Raw genomic sequence first — 17,336 nt, 5'->3', positions numbered from 1 at the left:
CATTCAGACAATCTGGGCCTCTGCAGTGATAATACAGGATCCTTAACCCACTGTGCCACAATGGAACTCCTATATTTTAGTATATTTAATGACATTTTGTCCTGCTTTTTAAACAAGGGGCCCTACATTTCTATCTCGTACTGTGCCCTGCAAATGATGTACCTGCCATGCCCAGTAGCACCCGTCTGCCATGACAAGGAAAACTATCTCCACAACTTATCCAATGTCCACTGGAAGCAGGGGGACTGACCCTGGCTGAGAAGCCCTGCACCAGACAGCGTGTGCTTTGTAAACCTGGCAGTGCCAGTGTTTTCAACTCTGTCGACTCTGTAGGGTCCCAGCACAAGAAAAGATGCTGAAATGTAATAATATCGTCATATGTAAATTTTTTTGCTTTTTAGGGTTTTAGGCCTGCACCTGCGATATGTAATTATTATAAACATAATTATTTCCTGAATAATTGGTGCCTCCCAAGTTTTTCCATTGCAGGCCATTGTAAGATAGAGAAGGGTGACAACATATCTCTTTCTCTCTCTCTCTCTTTTTTTTTTTTTTTTTTTTTGGTAAAAAGAGAAAAGGGCAACTATGAAAGTGATAGGTAGACAGTGAAACTTGCAGACCACAGGTGGTTTCTCTAGAAAATCAATTTTAAGAACATGTATTTAAAAGAATGACCTAAAAATAGATTCCCTTAAAACACTCTCTGCACCCCCACATGCCCTTGGAAAGTCTTCCCATACTCAGAACATATGTGGTTCCACCCAGAGGCCAATCCAACCCAGCTTTCAGGGTGTGTGTTGGTCCTAGGGAGGCAGCCACACACGCAACTCCCAAGGCCAGGGCCATATGGGGCAGGCACCTCAGCTCAGTGGCAGCAGTGGGCTCATAATACGTAAGGAGATCATGGGAACTTTTTCTTATGGGTTCAGGCAAGATGACCCTCTAGGGTTAAAAAATTTAAACACAAATTATAACTCAAATTTTTATGTGACGTATAATCTATTGAATTATTTTATGGTAACTTCTCCATAAACCATGATCCCAACCCTATTTGATAAAAGAGATAAGTATTACTGTCCTATAAATAGGCAAACTGAGGTTCAGAAAGACTAAGTAACTTTCCCCAAACCATATAGCAGGTATGTAGAAAATTCTGCTATTAAAGGCAAGTTTCTGATTCCAAGCCAAGAAACATTTTCCAATGCCATGCTGCTTGTATATATCATATATTAAGTTGGAACTTTTTTTTTAATTTTACAGACTAAAATGATCATTTTGAGCAGTAAATATACATAATCACCTTTTATACTGGTATAATGAAAAAAAAAAAACAATTCAGGCAATTCAATCACAGGATTACCAAAACCAAGTGGGACACTTAGCATATTAAATAGCATTAAATATTCATTTTCAGACTCATGCATTATATGTTATACTCTATAAATAATAAATATACTCTTCCCATTTTGTCATATGTAAATTGCTTCCAAGTTAAATTATGTAACAAAAATATGTCTGAAGCCTAAAGGAAAACTGATGTGATAATGTACTTATCTTGACTCTTTTCTTCTGTGTTTGAAATCTGCCTTCTGAAATGTAGAACCAAGACAACTGCCCCTCTATCTCCATTTGACCCAGACTATTGTAGGAATACCAACAGCTACCTGAACGTCACTGGTGAGGACATAGAATTGACACTGCCAGGGGGCATCCCTGGGTGTGTGTCATGGGTTCTGCCTTAGTCCTTCTTCAATGTGACTCCATACCCACCTAAGAGTCACGCCTTCAAGGGAGTCACCAGGCTGGGGAGTTATCCTCCCAAGGTCTCGGTGCAAGTCCCTGGTTGATGTCCCCCTAGATCTGCGTGCGCCCACATTAGAGGACTGGGCTAATTTGACTTTGACCCCTAGCCTTACCAAGGTGGGACTCAACTGCCCACGGATATACAGACCTTCCTGCTAAGTGATGTGGGTAATCCTGCTCTTCTGGCTACCATAGTCACTGGGTGACTGACATCTCACCATGAACAAGTGTAAGACCACTCGCAGTATCCAAAGAGCGACAATCCTACAGTCTTGCCAATGACTAGAAGAGGTATCTTCCTTCCACCAGAGCAGGACCTGGCTGTAAAGACCCTATGTAGGCAGCAGAGTTAGAATCTTCTCTTGCTTTTTACATTAATGGGATGACTATGGGGTGAAATGAAAGATGACCATTGACTCCTTCCTTCATTCATTTATCCAGCATGTACCAAGCACATGCATATGTCCGGTTCTGAGAAAAGAAGACACAGGAGGAAGAGGAGTGAAGAGTCTGGCAAGCTGCTGGCCTGGCCCACTTGCTCTTTGAAAAGTTACATCAGTGGTTCTCAGCCCAAATGCACAATCGATCACCTGGAGAGCTTTTAATGAATAGATATGCTTGGAGCACATCACAAAAGATTTTTATTTTACCAGCCTGGGTTAGACCCAGAGCATTGATACAGATTTTAAAAGCTTCCAGTGTGTAGCCAGCACCAAGAACCCCTGAAATACAACACAGATAGTTACAGGGTGGGTTGGAACCCCATTGGGGCCAAGAAATAAAATATCTATGATCAGATCAAAATCCCAATGCTGGGAGTTCCCATCGTGGCGCAGTGATTAATGAATCAATCTGACTAGGAACCATGAAGTTGAGGGTTCGATCCCTGCCCTTGCTCAGTGGGTTAACGATCCGGCGTTGCTGTGAGCTGTGGTGTAGGTCGCCGACAGGCTCGGATCCCACATTGCTGTGGCTCTGGTGTAGGCTGCCAAGTACAGCTCTGATTAGACCCCTAGCCTGGGAACCTCTGTATGCCGCGGGAGCGGCCCAAGAAATGGCAAAAAGACAAAAAAAAAAAAAAAAAATCCCAATGCTTTCAGTATACTATATTCTGATTTCCTTTGGTTTTTCCCTTGATGTTTAATAAAAGTCTACCTACCTCTGCTTGGAAAAACAGAAAAGAACACATCTACCTGTGCTGGGGGCAGTAGTTTAGGAGGACACACATACTGGTTCTGTCCTAGTGGTGGCAGCAGTCACAAAAGGGAGATGACCTCAAGCAGAGTCAGGCCCAGGTCAAATGCATTTGCTGTTCTTTTAGATCTTTAATATGTTTCTCCCTTGAGGACATCTTTGTTGTCATTTAAAATTTATAGAGAACATTTTTTTAAAAGGTACATTTATGAACCTAAAAGGTAAGATAACAGGGACTCTCTTCCTCCCCTTGTGGTCCCTGCCACCCCACCCCACACTCCAGCACTCATGCATGGCCCAGTGGCACTAAAGGATGGTCAACAGGAGAGGGTTTCTCTGGAATAAGGCTTTCTTTCCTATTCCCCAGGGAAGGCTTTCCAGGAGGAATCAGACCCAGAGAAAGGCAGTCACTTACTCCCTAAGGGATTCGACCCTCTGCCTTTCAATTCTAGCCCTTTAGTGTACTTTTGTATATCAAAGTCCTAGTGTTTGTCCCCTAGCAGAGTACCTGGCTCAGAGAAGACAGGAGGGAATGTTTATTGAATAAATGAATGAATAAATAAGTGAAATTATCTAAAGCATTTACCCTTCACCCCACCCACCTATCCCTGCTCTTCCCTGACAGCTGCAGCCCACTCCTGTCAAGGATCCTATGGCCTTGATCCCCAGGTCAGGCTGTCGTGCTCTGGTCTAAGGTGAGGAGGAGGGGTGGCCCACCTATTCTTTTTCCTGAGTTCCCTCTAATGGCCAAGAGTCCCACCCTACTAGCACTGCCCCAAAAGCACAGGAAAGAATGACAAAGATAAATGGAGACTTAAAGGTTGTCCTTCCTGACATAAGCTATTTTTAGAGCAAAACAACTATTGCTATGGACTTGTACAGCATGGCCTGGATTGGTGGTGAAACAATCTCTTTTGAAGCATGAGTCAGATTGCAATTAAGGCTCTAGAGGACCTCATGCTAAAAACCCTGGCTAGGGGTGATCAAAAGCTCATCTACAGTACTGCCTTAAAGATATAATTTAATTTTTTATTTCTGCAAAAAATATAAAATTAAAATGGAAAGGCAAAAAAATATATACAAGGATGTAAGAAATAATTCCATGAAGAGAAAAATGAACAGCTGTCAGACAACCCAGATGTGGATTCCACAGGAGCCTCCTGTCTAATTACCAAACAGCCCCATCATATGCGATTTATGAGAGGTGTCCAGAACAGAGACATTGCATTCATAATATGAATGCAGTTCTTGAGTTCCATAAGCTCTATTTCTCTTATTTGGAATAAAAAAAAAAACATTTTTTTAAAGAAAATGGAAAAGGCATTTCATGTATGTCTCTTAATTTCTGGAGGTAGATGCTCTGTTTCTATTTGGAACATGAAATAGCAGTGTAACCACAAATTAAAGAAAGATGTTTTTACATGATGGAGGATCATGTAAGAAAACGAATATATATATATATATGACTCGGTCACTTTGCTGTACAGTAGAAATTGACAGATCACTGTAAACCAACTATAATGGAAAAAACAAAAATCACTAAAAAGTAAAAAATAAAAAAAGAAAGGTGATTCTAGTTTGGCATTTCTTTATAATGCTGTGCCTTGCTTTAAAAAAAAAGAGCATGTGGCATGCCTAACACATAGTAGGTCTTCTATGTAGCTCTCCTGCATTCATCTCCTCTGCCCAATAAACATCTGTGCTGAGAACTAAGATGCTAAACCTCTAAGATGCTAAGGAGGGATATTTAGGAAATGGAGCATATTTCTTACACAAAGTCATGTAGCAAGTCAGGGTAACTGGAAGAAAAACTCCAACCCGCCCTCTCCTAATCTCCAGCTAATAACTGTGGGATTGTTTTGACCAACAAACTTTATGGCTTTCTTCCCAAGAAGATTTATGTAAGATCAAAGAGCATGTTCAAAGAACAGTATCTAAGAATGTGTGTGTGGCTATGACCTACAATCACAGAATAAGAACTAAGGTCTCCAGGGGGGAAAGGGCATATAGAACATGAAACATTATTCCAAATTCCAGAATATTAATTTCTCCTAACTAGAAAGTTAAACATTAAAAATATCATGCATAATACCTTTACCGGAAAATCACCATTCAGCTTTTAAACTGAGAGAAGATCAGAATGAGTCAGATCAGCAAGATGACCATCTGCTTCCAAGCACACAGCTGTGCGCCTTTAAACAGCAACTTTCCATGATTCATAACTTATTCATCCCAGGATGCACTCCGACATCTGCTTTATCATCAATTCAGCTAGTTGGAGCATTTTGCTTTCAAGTTTCATAAACTCTACCTAGGTGACGTAGTGAACCAGTAAGTCAGACTTCTTCCACAGAAGGAATCAACTATATAGCTTCCCAAGACTGCTGGTCCAGTCTTCAAATCATATGCATACATATGTGTAAAAAATCACATGAATGTGTATGTGTATAAGACGCACATTCTTTCTCTTTTTTTTTAAATCTTTTTAGGGCCACACCCACGGCATATGTAAGTTCCCAGGCTAGGGGTCGATTGGAGCCTACATCACAGCCACAGCAATGCAGGATCCAAGCCTACACCACAGCTCAGAGCAATGCTGGATACTTAACCCACTGAGGGAGGCTAGGGATTGAACCTGCATCCTTGCGGATACTAGTCGGGTTCATTACCACTGAGCCACAATGGGAACTCCAAAATGCACTCTTAGTCATTGCCTTTTAAAACAATAATGTCAGTAATAACTACCATTTAGTGCCCTGGGGGCCAGGCACTTCCTCTTTATCTTCATTACCACTCTGGAAAATAGATCTTCTGATCTTCATTTAACAAATGAGCAAATCAGCAAGATGGGATGGATGTGGCAGCGGTGAGCTGTTTGCCTCCAGCCCTATCTGTCCCCAAACACAAGCTTTTTCAACAACCAACTCTGCCTTGGAGTTCCCGTTGTGGCTCAGTGGTTAACGAATCTGACTAGGAACCATGAGGTTGCGGGTTCGATCCCTGGCCTTGCTCAGTGGGTTAAGGATCCGGCATTGTCATGAGCTGTGGTATAGGTTGCAGATGCAGCTCGGATCCCATGTTGCTGTGGCTCTGGCGTAGGCTGGCGGCTACAGCTCTGATTAGACCCCTAGCCTGGGAACATCCATATGCCACGGGAGTGGCCCCAGAAAAGGCAAAAAAAGACAAAAAATCAAATAAAAATAAAAAAATAAAGATTATATTGTGTATAGAAAATAAGTGCATCTAATGTCAAGCATTGATTCTGAAACATAAACTTGATCAGGCATTCAGAACCTTCTATCATCTACAAAAATGAGAATAATGACAATTTTACTCTGTCTTTTTTTTTTTAATGATACACAGAGGAAAACTGAATAGTATGAAAAGATAATGGTACTCTGTGTAAACAGTCATGTCCAAAAATAAAAAGCATGTCAGGATAACCTTTTAGCTTAAAAAAGTAGGGGATATAATTTTAGAGACAAAGTATGAGAAGTTACATTAAAATATTAACAGTTGTTACTGCTGGATAATATTGTCATTTTTCGTTTCTTTTTGATAATCCATGCATATTAAAATTTCTAAAACTGGAGTTCCCATCATGGCTCAGTGGTTAACGAACCCAACTAGCATCCATGAGGATGCGGGTTCGATCCCTGGCCCTGATCAGTGGGTTAAGGATCCAGCATTGCTGGGAGCTGTGGGGTAGGTCGCAGACAATGGCTCAGATCCATGTTGCTGTGGCTGCGGTGTAGGCCAGCAGCTATAACTCTGATTCGACCCCTAGCCTGGGAACCTCCATATGCCACAAGTGTAGCCCTAAAAAGACCAAAAAGAAAGAAAGAAAGAAAGAAAGAAAGAAAGAAAGAAAGAAAGAAAAGAAAGAAAGAAAGAAAGAAAGATTCTAAAACTATAATGACAAAAATTTTAACTTGATGAAATATTGTTTAATTTTAAATGATAGCGAGGAATTAGAAGATGCGGTAATTATGTCAGAATGACATCTAGGAATCAGTAGCTAACTTAAACCACCTTTAAAACTCTACACATTTGATTAAGAAGCAAGAGCCAAAAAATATGCTGTTTACAAGAAACCCACATTGAATATAATGACAAAGATATTAAAAGTTAAAGGATGGAAAATGATATACAGTCAATTCTCCTTATTTATAGTAGTTATATTCTATAAAGTCATTGCAAACAGTGAATTAGCAAATATGGAACCACTGCTCCCAAGGAAGCACAAGGCTTAGGTTCCTGCAAATCTCTGGTCATGTTTTTGCCAAATGACTAACACATAACTTTGTTGTACATGTGTTTCTACTTAAAGACACCTTATGAAATGTATGTTGTTGATTTATCAACATCAACCTCACAACCAACAGCATTATACTGATGCCTGAATGGAGCTTATCTAATAATTTCCTCCTTCACAAGGCACATCACAACTTTACTGTAGTTAGAACATTAGATAACACCTTAGCACTACACTTGGGGGCCAATAAAACAGTGAAATCACCAACAAAAAGCGCAAAGGTGTAAAAAACTAAATAGACCACCAAAAGCACATCGGCTTACATTATGAGAGCTGAAACAAAAAGACAAAACATTGCCTTGTTCAATCTCAGATGCAAACACACATTCAGACAAGTCAACTTTTTTGACATTCTATACATGTCCTTGAATGTATAGAAAGTGCTGCAAATATTGATTTTGATTGATCAATTTTACAAATAGATTTTAGTGAGTAGGAAAACTTACAAATACAGAATCAATGAATAATGAGAATCAACTGTACCATGCACTAATCAAAGGAGAGCCAATAGGACTATGTTATAGTCAGTCAAAATAGACTTCAGAGTAAGAAGAATTACCAGAGATAAAGAGGAACACTACTTAATGATTAAAGAGACAAATCACCAAGAAAATATAACAGTGTTTAATGCATATGCACCTAATAGAGCAGTAAAATACATGAAGCAGAAAGTGATAAACCAAATAGAAAAATCTAGTTTTTGCTAGAGGTTTCAACACTCCTTTCCTCGTAATCAATAGACCAAGTAGGCTCAATATCAGCTAGAATGTAGAAGAATGAACATCATCCACCAACTGTATCAAAATGACAATTTATGGAGAACTCCACCTGAAAAGAGGAGATACGCATTCTTTTCAAGTGCACATAAGATGTTCACCAAGATAGACCCCACTCTGTCTCAAAAACAAATCTTACCTAATTTCAATCAATTGAAACCATAGAAAGGTTATTTTTCTAATCATAATGGAATTAAACTGGAAGTTAATAGCAGGAAAAGAAAAAAGAAAGTAATAGCAAAAAGATATATAAGAAATCTTCAGGCAATTGGAAACTAAACAACACAGTTCTATATAATCCATGGGACAAAGAAGCGATATCAAGGAAAATTAGTAAATATTTTGAACTGAATGAAAATACAGTGTTAAAATGTAACACATTCTAAAGCAATGCTTGGATGGAAATTTATAAGATTTGATGCTTATATCAGGGAAAAAAAAAAAGACCCGAAATAAACAATGTAAGTTCATCTTAAATCTGGAAAAAGAAAAACAAAGTTAAAGCAAGTAGAAGAGTTCCCGTCATGGCGCAGCAGAAATGAATCCGACTAAGAATCATGAGGTTGTGGGTTCAATCCTTGGCCTCGCTCAGTGGGTTAAGGATCTGGTGTTGCCATGAGCTGTGGTATAGGTTGCAGGTATGGCTCAGATATTGCGTCACTGTGGCTGTGGTACAGGCTCAGAGCTGTAGCTCCAATTTGATCCCTAGCCTGGGAACCTCCATATGCCATGGGTGCAGCTCTAAAAAGCAATAAATGAATAAATAATAGAGCAAGTAGAAAGGAAGAAATGATAAAGAGCAGAAATCAATAACATTGAAAACAATAAACAATAAGGAAAATCAATGAGACAAAAAGATGCTTCTTTGAAAAGATATTTAAAAATTAACAAACAAACCTGTAGCCAACTGTCAAAGAAAAATAAATACAAAACATAAACTTCCAGTATCAGGAACCAAAGGAAGCTATCCCTACAGACCCCACATAGATTAAGTAGATAGTAAAAGTACAAAAAAATTTATTCATATAAATTCAACAAATTAAGTGAAATGGACTAATTCCATAAAGAACTACCAAAACTGGTTCAGTGGGTTAAGAACCTGACATAGTATCCATGAGGATGTAGGTCTGATCCCTGGCCTCACTCATTGGATTAAGGATCCAGTGTTGCCACAAGCTGCAACAGATGTGGCTTGATCTGGCGTTGCTGTGGCTGTGGTGTAGGCCTGCAGCTATAGCTGCAGCTCTGAATCAAACCCTAGTCCAGGAACTTCCATATGCCACAGATGCAGCCATTAAAACAAAAAACAAACAAACAAAAACCTCCCTACAAAGAAAACTCTGCCCCAGATGGTTTCTTTGATGAATTCTACCCAACATTTAAAGAAGAAATTATACTATTCTACACCCCTCCTCCAGATAACTGAAGAGAAGGGATCATTTCCCATCTCATATATGCAGACAGCATTATATTATATGAAAACCCAGACAAAAATAGTGCATGAGGAGTTCCCTTCATGGCTCAGCAGTTAACAAACCCAACTAGGATCCATGAGGATGTGGGTTCCATCCCTGACCTTGCTCAATGGGTTAAGGATCTGGCATTGCCGTGAGCTGTGGTGTAGGTCACAGACACAGCTCAGATTCTGTGTTGCTATGGTTAGGGTGGCAGCTGTAGTTCCGATTCGGCCCCTAGCCTGGGAAACTCCATATGCCATGGGTGTGGCCCTAAAAATAGCAAGAAAAAAAATAGTGCATGAAAAAGCAAACTATAGACCAACATTCCTTATCAACACTGCAAAAACATCCTCAAAAAAATATTAATGAATTGAAATGAATATTCATTTAGTATATGAAAAGAATAATATATCATGACCAAGTGAGTGTTATCTCAGGCATGTAAGACTGGTTCACTATTTGAAAATCAATCAACATAATCCACCATATCGATGGCCTAATAAAGAAAATCCGCTTGGTCGTATCATTACACTTAACAATATTCAACACCTATTGATGATAAAAACTCAAAGCAAACTAAGAATAGAAAGGAACTTCCTCAGCCTAAAAGAATATCTACAGAAAACCCTAGGGCTAACATCATACTGATGAAAGGCTGCAATGCTTTCTTCTAAGACTCGAAACAAGGCAAGAAAGTCCACTCTCACTACTCTTATTTAACGCTACACTACAACCACTAGTCAGTGCAAAATGGCATAAAAATAGGAGGAAAAAAAAAGAAATAAAATATTCCGTATTTACAGACAACATAATTGCCCACATAACAAGTGCTAAGAAATTTACAAAATAGTTCCTGTGACTAATGAGAGAGGTAAGCAAGATCATAGGAAAAAAAGTCAACATGCAAAAATCAATCATGTTTCTAAAATAGCAAACAATGTTTGGAAAATGAATTGTTTTTAAATGTCCTCCTCCAAAAGAAATATTTAGGTATAAGTCTATCAAAACATATGGAAGACATGAAAACTACAAAATACTGATGAAAGCAATCAAAGACCTAATTGGAGACTCCACACGCTTAGGATTTTAATTCTCCACAAACCAATCTATAAATTCCATGAAATTCCAATCAAAATCTCAGCAGATTTTATGTAGATACAGGTAAGCCAATTCTAAAATTTATATGAAAAGGCAAAGAAACTACAATAACCAAAACAATTTTTAAAGAGAAGAAAAGTTGAAAGATTTCCATTACTTGACTTTATGGCTTACTGTAAAGCCACAGAAATCAATATCTGTGGTGTCAGCGGAAGGATAAGATGAATGAAACAGGATAAAGAGTCCAAAAATAGGCCCACATCCATATAGACAATTAATTTTTAACAAGTTGCAAATGTAAGTCAATGGAGAAATAGTATCTTTCAAAAAAATGGTTATTAGAACAACTGGACATTCATATACATAAGAAAATTAAACTTGAGCTATAATACACACCATATCCAACAATCAACTTATTATGGACTGAATGTCTGTTATCCCTCCAAAACTATTATGTTGAAGCCCTAACCTCCAATGTGATAGTATTAGGTGGTGAGGCCTTTAGGAGATGATCAAGTTTAGATGAAGTGATGAGGGTAGGCATCTAATTCCATGATTTGATCCAAATGTAAAATTATAAAACTTATAGAAAAACGTCTTGACCTTGGGTTATGCAAAAAGTTCTAAGATATCATCAAAAATAAAATCAATAAATTAGACTGCAACACAATTTTAAAAATTTCCTTTACAAAAGTGTTAAAAAAAAATCAAGAGTCAAGCCACAAACTAGAAGAAAATATTTGCAAATCACATATTGAACAACAGATTTATACCCAGAACATATAAAGAACCCTCAAAACTCTATTATAAGAACACAAACCTCTCTATCCAAAATGGGCAAAAGATCTGAACAGACACTTCACCAAAAGAAGATATACATATGGCAAATAAGATCCTGAAAAAATGTGTCAAAACGACTTGCCATTAGGAAAATGCAAAGCAAAATCACAATGAATACCATTTTACATGCCATTAGAAAGACAAGAATGCAGATCAACTGCAACTAGAAAACTCTGCTGATGGTAATGCAAAATGGTGCAACCCTTCAGAAGAACACACATTTACTATAAGACCCAGTAATCTCAAGTCTAAAGATTTACCCTAGACAAATGAAAATCCATTTTCAGGAGTTCCCATTGTGGCTCATTGGAAACGAATCTAACTAGCGTCCATGAGGATACAGATTGGATCCCTGGCCTTGCTCAGTGGGTTAAGGATCAGACATTGCCATGAGCTGTGGTGTAGGTCGCAGACATGGCTCAAATTTGACACTGCTGTGGTTGTAGGACAGCAGCTACAGCTCTGGTTGGACCCCTAGCATGGGAACCTCCATATGCCGCAGGTGTGGCCCTAAAAAAAAAAAATCTTAATGTTCACACATAACATGTACAGGATCGTTTATCACAACTATATTCATAACTCCTAAAACCAGAAAATAACAAATATTTAGGAAAAAGGATAAACAACAGTGGGTCCATCTATACAATGGAATACTACTCAACAATAAAAAGGAATGAATTTTTGATACACAAACAACATGGAAGAAACTCACTGAAATTACACTGAGTGAAAAAAGCCAGTCTCAAAGGGTTATATGCTATATGATCCCATTTACATCACATTCTGGAAAAAGCACATCTATAAGGGTAGAAAACAAATCAGTGGTCACCAGAGGTTAGGGATGGAAAGAAGGGTTTGATTAAAAAGGGAGTTTTTTAAGTACAATAGAACTGTACTGTGGTCATACACAACACTATGCATGTGTATAACTCACAGAGTTGTACATCCAAAAAGTCAATTCAACTGTTTATAAATATTTTTAAATAATAAATTTATCAAAGTTTTTTTAGAAAAACTTTATGCAGGAGTTCCTGTTGTGGCTCGGTAGAAACGAACTTGATTAGGATCCATGGGAGTGCCAGTTCAATCCCTGGCCTCACTCAGTGGGTTAAGGATCCAGTATGGTCATGAGCTGTGGTATAGATGGCAGATGCAGCTCTGATCTGGCATTGCTGTGGCTGCGGTGAATGCCAGCAGCTGTAGCTCTGATTAGACCCTTAGCCTGGGAACTTCCACTTGCTGCAGGAGCGGCCCTAAAAAAAAAAAAATTCATAAACAAATAAGTAAATAATAAAAATTTTAAAAACCCTTTACGCCAAAGAGGAGAATTGCAGTTGGCAGACTATAAACCTTACAGTTAAGACAGTTGGCTATATAATTTATTTATTCATAGATCTCTCAGGAATTGGTAAGAGGTTTATAAAAATAAATAAAAGCTATAATTTCTTTGCAATAAATATTTTCTTGAATACTTTTGATAGCTCTCTCTAGAACTGCTTTTGCTAAACGTTTTTTCAAACCAATTGCAGAAGTCAAGGGACTGTCTAATTGCTTGTAATTATACCATTTTTATTCCCCCTTTGAAATCCTTGTTATACCTTGACTAATTCATGTACAAGAACAGAAAGACCTTTTTGTTGACAATACAGCTTATTTGAAGGCAATCCAAAGAACGTCAAGTATATATCAGGTCCATCCACAGAGAGGTGCATTAATCCCTGAAGCATATTCTAATCACTGGGGGAGGGGGAACTAACTGCCCAGGGGTAAGGAAACATCTGTCCTCACTTTCGACTTCATACTCTATCCATTAGTGGCTCTTCCTCAAGGGAGGAGGCGTTGCTAATACGATTGCTCAGTGTCTTGAATTATCTGGGTGAAACCACAGCATTGAAAAGACATGTGAATTTGTGAACATCTTCTTTCTCGTTCTGGAATAGGCCAGGAAATAGCCTGACATTCCCTTGGGTACTTTTTCACCTCCGACACTAAAGTCTAGCACTAGTGGTCTTTCTTCTTTCTTCCACATTGACTTTGTGCACAAATTGGTAAGAATACCTTGATATCCCCCATAAACCCAACGGTATCATATGGGAAGTCCAGATATCTTTCAGAACTTTTTTCTTTTCTCAGATGAAAGCTTTTGCTAATAAAGTCACAGACTAAATAACCTGGGTCAATTTAACAGTATGCACAGAAATGAAAGTATTTTTTCTTATTGTTTGTGTCATCCTCTTTCCTTTAGCACTGGTGGTTTGCTTCTAAATCTTCTTAGATTGCTATTCAAAGATTCTACCTTTGGTTTGGCAATAAGAAAGCAGGAGGAATAGATTAGATATTTAGGAAAAGCAAAGACCTGACTTTGGCCTTTTGCCTCAGCTATGTATCCACAGCTCAGTTTAAACTATGTTTGGGGATGTATGGTACTTACAGAGAAATTATATATATATATATATATGTGTATATATATATATATATATATTTAATGTATATTTTTAAAATTTATGGCCACACCTAAGGCATATGGAAGTTCCTGGGCCAGGGACTGAATCCAAGTAAGAGCTTTGATCTATACCACAGCTGTGGCAACACCAGATCCTTTAACCTTCTGAATCAGGATCAAACTCTTGGCCACAGCAACTCAAGCCTCTGCAGTCAGACTCTTAACCCACTATGCCACAGTGGGAACTCCTAAATATATTTTAAATATATATTTTTAATTTCTCATTTTCTTGTTCTTAATTTTGTATAATTTCTTCAAAGGGAAGAAGAAATGAGAGATAGCCTTCATGTAACTGAATACTTCAATTATTAGTAGTCACGGTCCTTAGCTTAAAGGGGTTTAAAATTGGTATGCACAAAACTAAAACCCTCTTAACTTACAAAGTCTATGAATGGTATAAGAAGGAGGAAAAGCACAGAACTGAATTACCTACCCTATATAAACTGAAAAACCACCAAAATATCCTGCCCAACTGAAGCCTTGTTCCTTACAACCTGTAGATTAATTGAAACCAGAGAATCCAAGAATATTTATTACTATATGATAACAGTGAATCAAAACCAGAGTTCTATAAAGTTATTTCTCCTTTATTCCATTGTATTTCTGGACTGCAACTTGCTTAACAAATCTCTGTCACTTTTCACCTTGTCTTTAAGGTAAGCAAAGAGGCAGCAGAACCATTCAAAGTTAGGATAATTCATATAAGCAAAGCCAGAACTAAACCTCAGGGTTCTTGGCTCCCTTTGCTAAAGTTCAAAAAGCTACAATGGGTTTTAAAGGACCTAGTACCTAATTCAAAAAGATACATGCACTCCTAAGTTCACAGCAGCACTATTCACAGTAGCCAGGATATGGAAACAAACTAAATGTCCATCAACAGACGAATGGATAAAGATGTGGTACATATATACAATGGAATAATACTTAGCCATAAAAAAGAATTAGCAGCAACATGGATGGAACTAGAGATTCTCATACAAGTGAGGTTAAGTCAGAGAATGACAAACACTATGTGATATTACATATATCTAGAATCTAAAACATATCTTCAAAACATAAAGAAACTCACAGACATAGAGAATAAACTTGTGGTTGCCACGGCGGAAGGGGTTGGGGAAGGGATGGAGTGGGAGGTTGGGATTAGCAGATGTAAGCTATTACACATGAGTGGATAATCAACAAGATTCTACTGTATAACACGGACACTATATTCAATGTTCTATGAGAAACCATAATTGAAAAGACTATTTAAAAAATGTGTACATATATATTTAATATACATAATTGAGTCACTTTGCTGTTCAGCAGAAATTAACACAACATTGTAAATCAACAATACTTCACTTAAAAAAATAAAGGGTGGCAAAACACTGTAAATCAAATATACTTCAATAAAAAAGTTAAAAATAAAGGACATAATACCCACTGACCCAATTTTATGAATAGTTCATTGTTAATTTGTTGTTATATTCATTGTGAACTATCTAATACTTTTTATTAATTTTGGAATAATCCTAGCCTCTGTTCCCTCCCTTTCTGAGTGTCTGGTTGGCTTGGAGAAAGGGATGGGTTAAGTATTTCCCTTGACTTTGTACAAAACATCTGGATGCCCAGATTATAGAGATTTAGAAGAGCAATAGTCCTAGAGATGAGGTTGTAATGCGGAAAATCTGGCAGGGTTAAAAAACCAATGCCTTGTTCAAATTTCCTTTCAGAATAATATCACTACATGAATTAGAAGACGTATGATCAGTAGATGAGAAGGTAATTGACTGAATATTTTTAGCATCCTATTTTTATTGCCCCAGAATGCTTATGACTTTTCAAAAGAAACTCAAAATTGAAGAAATGACCCAAAAAGTATTTCCCCAAGGGTTTCTGTACATATGTTATTCAGGTCAATTTATGGAATCTCTAACAGTTATGAAGAGATGGAACTAATGCAAAACTTGGGGAAAATGGAAAAATAAAGTCCTATCCAATAAGTGGGCTGCTTAAGCCAAGAAAATCCACTCCAGAAATTCCCCACTGCTCATTACACAATCTTTCACTCACAATTATGCTTTTAGAAAATGCCTAGTTAACATTCCCCAACAACCTTAACTAGACAACAGTAGTCCATCCCCCACTGTGGAACTATAAAAACACTCCCCTTTGGCTACATCTAATTCCTGCCTTTGGACCAAAAAGCAGCTACCCCTGAAACTGGTGAGGCATTTTGCTTTAAGATAGGCTCCGATTGGACCCCTAGCCTAGGAACCTCCATATGCCATGGGTGCGGCCCTAAAAAGACAAAGGGAAAAAGAAAAAAGATAGGCTCTGGGGTATAGGAAAAAACAAAGAGTATCTAAAGTCAGAAAACCCCAGCTAAGGTTGTGCTGGAAAGACTATGTGGAACCACTGCCTCTCTGGAAGGGCTGGTAAAATAGAGATGATAGTGCTTACCCCAGAGGGTCATATGAAGATCAAAGGAGACAACAGCCTGAATGTTTTATAAAGTGTTAATTAGATGATAAATGCAACAAGGAGCAGTTGTTTCCCAACTTTCCAGATCCTGTGGTGACTGAATGTCCTTCACCGTACAGAACAATGTCTCCCCTGGAGTTACTTGGGACGGGCAGCAGAAGGGTTCCTGGGCTTTCCTCTAAGGCACTGCTCTGAGTCACTGCCTGTGGTGAGTGTCAGAAGGGACAGAACTCCTTCCAGGCCTCTTCCTCAGCTAGCACCCAGTTTTTTTTTGGGGGGGGGGGCGGTGCCAGGGTCAGACTTCCTTTTCTCAAGTTTTGCTATTTGAATTTTTTGAAGGACAGACTCAATTCTTACTTTTTAAAAATGCAGCTATCTGAGGTCCATGGCCCACAGCAAATACAAACCAACCTTTCAGGTCAAAGAACCATAGCATAACAAAGTCAGACTCCCAGGCCCTTCTATTCTTTTTATTACTCCTTCCTCCCCACCCCAACCCCATAGCGTCTTCAGTGATAGCACGGCCCATAATTTAAGACAGGGGGGAAACAGACTTTGCACACACCCCTAAAGAGACCTTCCTACGTTAACAACGACCACGCTTTCCCCGCCACTCCCTAATCCGCCTGACCTCACCCAAACACACACCAATGTCCTTGGCGGGGGAAGGGGGGGGGGGCTCACTCAAATAAACACACGCACTCGCCAGTACGCCGGTCAACCGCGGACAAATCTGACTCTTTGCCAACTTGTAGCCACAGAGAGCAGCGAAGGGACTAAGTCCTTCATCGCCAGCTCCAAAGAGACACTGCGACCGCCAGCGGCGCCGCAGTAGCAGCCTCTGTACTGCAGCCTCCAGCTGCTGGAGTTTCAGATCTAATTCC

At 38.7% G+C, this 17,336-nt stretch overlaps 1 protein-coding gene across 11 annotated transcripts in view; it reads right to left on the bottom strand.

Moving 5' to 3' along the window:
* The window catches only part of AKAIN1 (A-kinase anchor inhibitor 1), an 86,708-nt gene that overhangs the window by 37,722 nt on the left and 31,650 nt on the right, over positions 1-17,336 (bottom strand). The gene's annotated exons all lie outside the window — the stretch shown is intronic.

Source organism: Sus scrofa, chromosome 6 (assembly GCF_000003025.6).
Source record: "Sus scrofa isolate TJ Tabasco breed Duroc chromosome 6, Sscrofa11.1, whole genome shotgun sequence".
Taxonomy (NCBI): Eukaryota; Metazoa; Chordata; class Mammalia; order Artiodactyla; family Suidae; genus Sus; species Sus scrofa.
This window is presented reverse-complemented; position numbering and strand designations above follow the sequence as displayed.